The following is a 6,000-nucleotide window of genomic DNA, read 5'->3' as shown; positions in this document are numbered from 1 at the left end:
CTCACTATATGTTAATACACCTCTCTGCATCGAATCATTACTTGTTATTAATCTCTGGTGGCTGACCGGCTGCCCCTCCCTGACCTGGTTCTGCTGGAGGTTTCTTCCTCTTAAAAGGGATTTTTTCCTTTCCACTTTCACCAAAGTGCTTCCTCTTAGGGGGTCCTAGGATTGTTGGGGTTTTCTCTGTTTTCTTTCTATTATTGTAGGGTCTTTACCTTACAATATAAAACGGAACTGACTTGATCTGAATTCTAAGAAACAGAGAAGAAGTTTACTTGATATGTTTGATTTATTTCAGTGAAACTTAGTTTTTTTGCTGAGCCAGTTTAACGCTTCCATAAAAGCAGTCAGTTTCTCAGGAGTTGCTTAACGCAGTTGGGTGGAACCACATTACACAACTTCTTAAAATAAAACTAAAGATGATTCTTTAAACCAGCAACAGTGAGATTTCATGTTTTTTGAGTGTATGCAATTTACAGTCCATGTCAGCACATTTGAAGCTCTATTATGAAACCTCATGTATAAATTTGTTTGCAGGCTCAACACTTTTGAGAACGGGATCATCATGGGCCTGATGGATATCAGGTTAATGTTATCGGTTTTTATTATGGAGAGATTTATTTAACTTGTTTTTTGTGTTGTGTGACTTATTTTTGGCTTCTGGAATAAATCCAGAATGATTATTTTTCTTTTAAACTTTTTATGTGCTAAAGGTGGCACTGTGGTGCAGCTGTTCTGGCTTTTGCATGAGTTTCCTCCATCCAAAGATGTAGCTGAAGGTTAGATTCGGTGTATCCTATGTAGGCTGGACGGATGGCACTTCTGATCAGCTCTATCTAAACACCAATCAGTCTCAAGACGACTCAGAGTCAGAAGTGTTTTGGGGTGAAAATGCTGAGTTGACAGTGAGGCGATCTGTCACTTGACACAACTGTTAAAGCAGAATCAAGGTCCTACCCTTAAAAAAGCACTTTAAAAAAATGTTTTGTACCTCTCAGAAGGAGTTTTTAAAAGCAGAATGGGAGGCACAGCCTTCAGCTTTGTGGCAACACCTCCCAGTTTAGATTTTGGGAATTTGCACTGTCTCTACTTTTGAAATTATGCTTGAAACTTTCCTTTTTGATAATGCTTATAGTTGGGGCTGGATCAGGGGATCCTGAATCAACTATTAGTCACATTGCTGTAGGTTCAGATTACAGCTTTATCTTCCATGATGCACTCCCAACACTACTGCTGGCGACAGATGGCCGTTCCTACCCGAGCCTGGTTTTGCTGAAGGTTTCTTTCTGTTAAAAGAGAGTTTTTCCTCCCCACTGTCACCAAGTGCTTACACATGTAGTTTTGTTTTATTCTTTGGCTTTATCTAAATCTGTGTAAGAGGACTGCTGTTGTGATCTGGCGCTATGTAAATAAGATGAACTCAGAACCAGCCCAAGGTTTCATGGAGCCCAGAGGTGAACTTGATTTGCAGCCCTTGCCTCTAGCGAAACCTATTACCATCCACCATTGTCCATACTTGATCATTTGTGTATTACACAGCTAAATACAGCCATTATCGTGGCTTGCTAGTGTGCTAGAAAGAAATAAAATAAACAGAGTGCATTTTTAAAACAAATTAAGTGTTTTTGAAGTGTCCCAAAGGGCAGAACAGTCACAAAGAATTTAACATAGAGCTGAATTTATGATTTAAATAAATGTAAATAAATAAAACAGACACTACGTAACTGACTAGAGAGCTAACAACATCATCAGCATCACCTAAGCGCACCACACCTTGAATAACGTGAATGTGCGTCTGGCGCTTCTGTTGAACCCTTTAAAACCTGAACCAAGTTAAATATCAACTTGACGAGTTTTAATTTGTATTGTATTTACTACATTTGCATTTTTGGTGCATTTTATTGCTGAAACATGTATTGTGAAACTTTAAATTTAGGTTTTTGTAAAGGGGAAAAAACGAAACACTGACGTTGAAGTTTAAAAAACTTTAATATTTTCACAATCTGATTGTTTGTGGGAGAGGGCGAGGCCCAAAGAGCAGATACAAAAAAACCCGACGGTGATTAACACAAAGTGAGCTGTTAATGTGACTGATGGCAAAAACACCACATGGCACATAAATTTAAAAGAAAGGAACTAAAATGATAACTCACTGAAAACCAAAAATCTTAAACTATAAACTGGAAGCAGGAAACACAAAGGCATAGTGACCTGATGCTCTCACCAAGAGAGACTGAGAGAACATATACACAAGAAGGAGAAGTGGCGACAGCTGGAGGACAACACACAGCAGAGGAGAATCAAAATAATAAGACGAGGGAAGCAAAACCGGAAACAACCCACACCAGACGAGAGATCGCCAAAATAAAACAGGAAGCATGAACACTGAGACAGAGACCAAAGCACAAACTTCACAGAGATGAAACGTAAACAAACAGATGAAACATGGGGAAGAAACAAAGGAAACAAGAAGGGAAATAACTAAATGGAAACGTAACATACACACGAATCGACTAAATGCAAGGGAACTGACACAGGAGGAAGGGGACATAGAGAAATTTAACTAAACACAATGCACACAAGACAAGGAAGTGACAAAGTAAGACAGGAAGTACAGACTACAGAGACAAACTGACACACAGACAGAAAGGGAAACAAACACGGAGACAAGACTGACTGCATACGGGGGACGCAAGGGAGGACACACGGAGACGAGACTAAGACAGACTGGACATGAAAGGGAACAAAATTTAACATCTAGAAACACGAATAACTAAACTAGGAGAATACAGAGTGAGGGACGAGAAAATAATCACAGTAACGCCGAACTGGATAAAGAACACAGGAAAAAAACCTGAGAACCATGACATGCATCACACGTGATACACATGGCGTTACAGGGTTAACTAATGTCACTGATCTTAGTGAATATTAATGATAAATAGCTATATGTAGTAATTCATGGAGCCACTCTACTTTAAACTCCACTTACTATTGTCCACAAGGACGTCATTACTTTATTGTCTTACTTAGATATGATTTCAAACCATCTGCGTGTCCACCATCATGTGACAGGTGTCCAAAAAGGCAGCGAGTGCTGAAAAGTTCCCCCATAGAGGCTAATTTCCCCCTAACCAATGCCTGTCTTTTGTGCCTGGATACAGCCCAACATACAACACAATGGCAGCCGGTCATGGAGAGAGAGCAGGATTTCAGAACAGGCCAACAGGAAACAAGCTGCTTTAAAGAGACCTTTGCGACGTGTGATTCACTAACCAGCGTCACTCCATCAGTGCTGCTGATTCAAGCAAATGAAAGCTCACATTTATTTTAGTGGAACTGACACAATCTGATGACATGAAACTGTGCAAGTTAAATCAGGAAACACGGAGGTGGAAAGTTACAGCCGATGCTGCTGCTGTATCTCTTTTTCTGGTACCAGGCCTTAGAACAGCAGTGAACCGCTTGACTTTTTATGCATTATGAGTAAAGTTTATCGCAATATTGACAGTTTTTTCTCACGCTGTCTGTACCTGTCAGTCACTGGGATGCAGGGAGATGGGTTAAACTGGTTTTGCAAAGGCTGAGCAGACCTACAGTCTCTACCTTAAGCTCCTGCAGGGGTGACTAAGACACTGCTGAATAATTTATGACAGGCAAGTTAATTAAGTGACCTTTAGTTTCTCTCTTTATGCCCGAGGGCCTGTGTGAGAACGCTCCCCACGTTGCTCAGTATGATCCTAAAATAGATGTGAGTGTATTTTCTCTATTGTTCCAAACTCAAACAACCAGTTTAAAAAGCATCTATTCTCAGTCACAGGTGGATGACACGTCCAAAAAAAGTAGCAAGTCATAATCTCTACCTCTTGTTGTATACAAACAAAGAGAGCATATGCATTGTTGAGTCTTTTAGTTTTCTTATCTGCAAGAGAGCAACTAAACAAACTAACAATAGCAGAAAAGGAAGTAACAGAAGGGAAAGAAACCAAAAAAGCAATACAATAACAGGGTAGGATTCTTTGGAAAAACAAAACAAAACAAAAACCAACATCTTTATCCTTTTGAACTATCCCGGAGAAAACATGTCTGAACTTCATCCCAAAATCGAGCTGCTTCAGGGTAGAAAGTTTGTGAAACCTTGTCCTATAACTCTGCAGCTCCACGTAGAGCAGAGCTGGTTCTGATGTAGGCTAATTACACTGATAAAAACACAACATCTGTTTAAAGTCACTGCAGAGAGGTATGAACCTGAAACTGCAGCAAGGATCAAAGCCTGGTGTTCACAGACATGATAGCGGCTGAATCAGGTCTCAAAACGTGACAGAGAGCGACCTCTGGTGGAAACTCTTGCAAACTGCTAGTTTATTTCAAATAGAGATTAATGAAGTGATTCACCAGCTTAAAGTAAACCTGAATCTTATGTTTTATGTTTTTAACAGGCAACTGTTGTTGTGATTTGGTGCTATATAAATAAAACTGAATTGAATTGAATTTTTATTTTTATCGAAAGGCATGAAAGTTTTTATGTTTAAAGAAGCCCTGACGAGGTGGATGATAACAGAATCAAGTTGGAGTAAACTGAAAGCGATATGCAGTACTGTGCGAAAATCTCATCACCTCAATATTTCTTTATATTTTGCTGTAAAAATAGCAAAATAAAAATAAATAGGTTTATTGAAAAATGTGCAAACATACTTGGGAATACCGTATATAATAGGGCAAACACAGAGTTTGTACAGTTCTATCAAGTTTAAAAGTCTTCTTCATTCTTCAGTTAAAGAACAAATTATCTGTTTTGTGACAGGCTGCTAGTAACAAAGTAAAGACACAATTTAAACTATTATGTGTAGATTTAGGTAAGCAGCAGGTGTGGACTTGTGTAGCTGCCGTGAAGCAGAGATGCAGGGCTTTTAAGTTTGTTTCTCCACTGCATTTCCTGTATACAGCCCCATGTTCTTCTCATGTCCAAACTGATGCTGACTGAAAAGACACCACATATGCAAATGAATTTGAATGCCCCTTTAAATTTACTCTCACATGCCTTTTAATGTTTGTCTGTCTGGTGCCAAGGCTCCAAAATGATGATTAGGGGAAAATATAATGCAAATCTAAACCTTAATGAATGGTTGGTTTGTTCAAACACGGCTGGAACTAATATCCATTGCTGTGTTCCTCTCATTTCTGAAACAGAGCCGTCGTTATCAAAATTAAAAATTCCCCTCTGGGTTATTCCTGTTGTTTATGGCTGCTGATATAAAAGTCTATAAATCTGATTCATTTGGGAAAGATAAAAAAAATACAGCTTTTCCTTATTTGGGTTTTACAACATGTGTTTGTGTACTCAAAAAATATGAACAAATCCAACACGAGACCTATCTTTTACTCTAGATTACAAAAAAATATGAAGCATAATGCTTTATTAAAAATAAAACTACATTTTCTTCATGGCATAGATTCAACGAGGTGCTGGAAACATTTGTCAGAGACTTTGTTCGACACTGACATGACAGCATCACACAGTTGACTGAGATCTGGTGACTGTGGAGGCCTTTTGAGGACAGTGAACCAATTTTCATGCTCAAAAATAAGTTTGAGATTATCTAAACTTTGTGACACGGTGCGTTATTTTACAGGAAGCAGTCATCAGAGGAGAGTACACTGTGGTCATACAGGGATGGACGTGATCAGCAATAACACTCAATTAGGTTGTGTTTTTAAAAAATGATTCCCATACAATTTATTCCTGGGCCTTGGTATGGATATGCTCTCTGTTCCTTTAAGACAGCCTTCTTCTCATTGGCTGGTCCTCAAAAATAGGTGTCAGTAGCACATCATGATAGTTATGTGCATATACCTACAAGTTCAATAGCCTTCGGAAGCCTGAGCTCCTTGTTTACAGAGATTACATCCACACTACATGTACCCTGTTTCACTTAAACTTTTAGCCATGTTCCAAAATTGTAAGTGTAAAAATGATAGAAGGTAAGAAAAAGAAGA

Source organism: Perissodus microlepis, chromosome 3, assembly GCF_051167445.1.
Source record: "Perissodus microlepis isolate ML-2025 ecotype Zambia chromosome 3, ASM5116744v1, whole genome shotgun sequence".
NCBI classification, from domain to species: Eukaryota; Metazoa; Chordata; class Actinopteri; order Cichliformes; family Cichlidae; genus Perissodus; species Perissodus microlepis.
This window is presented reverse-complemented; position numbering follows the sequence as displayed.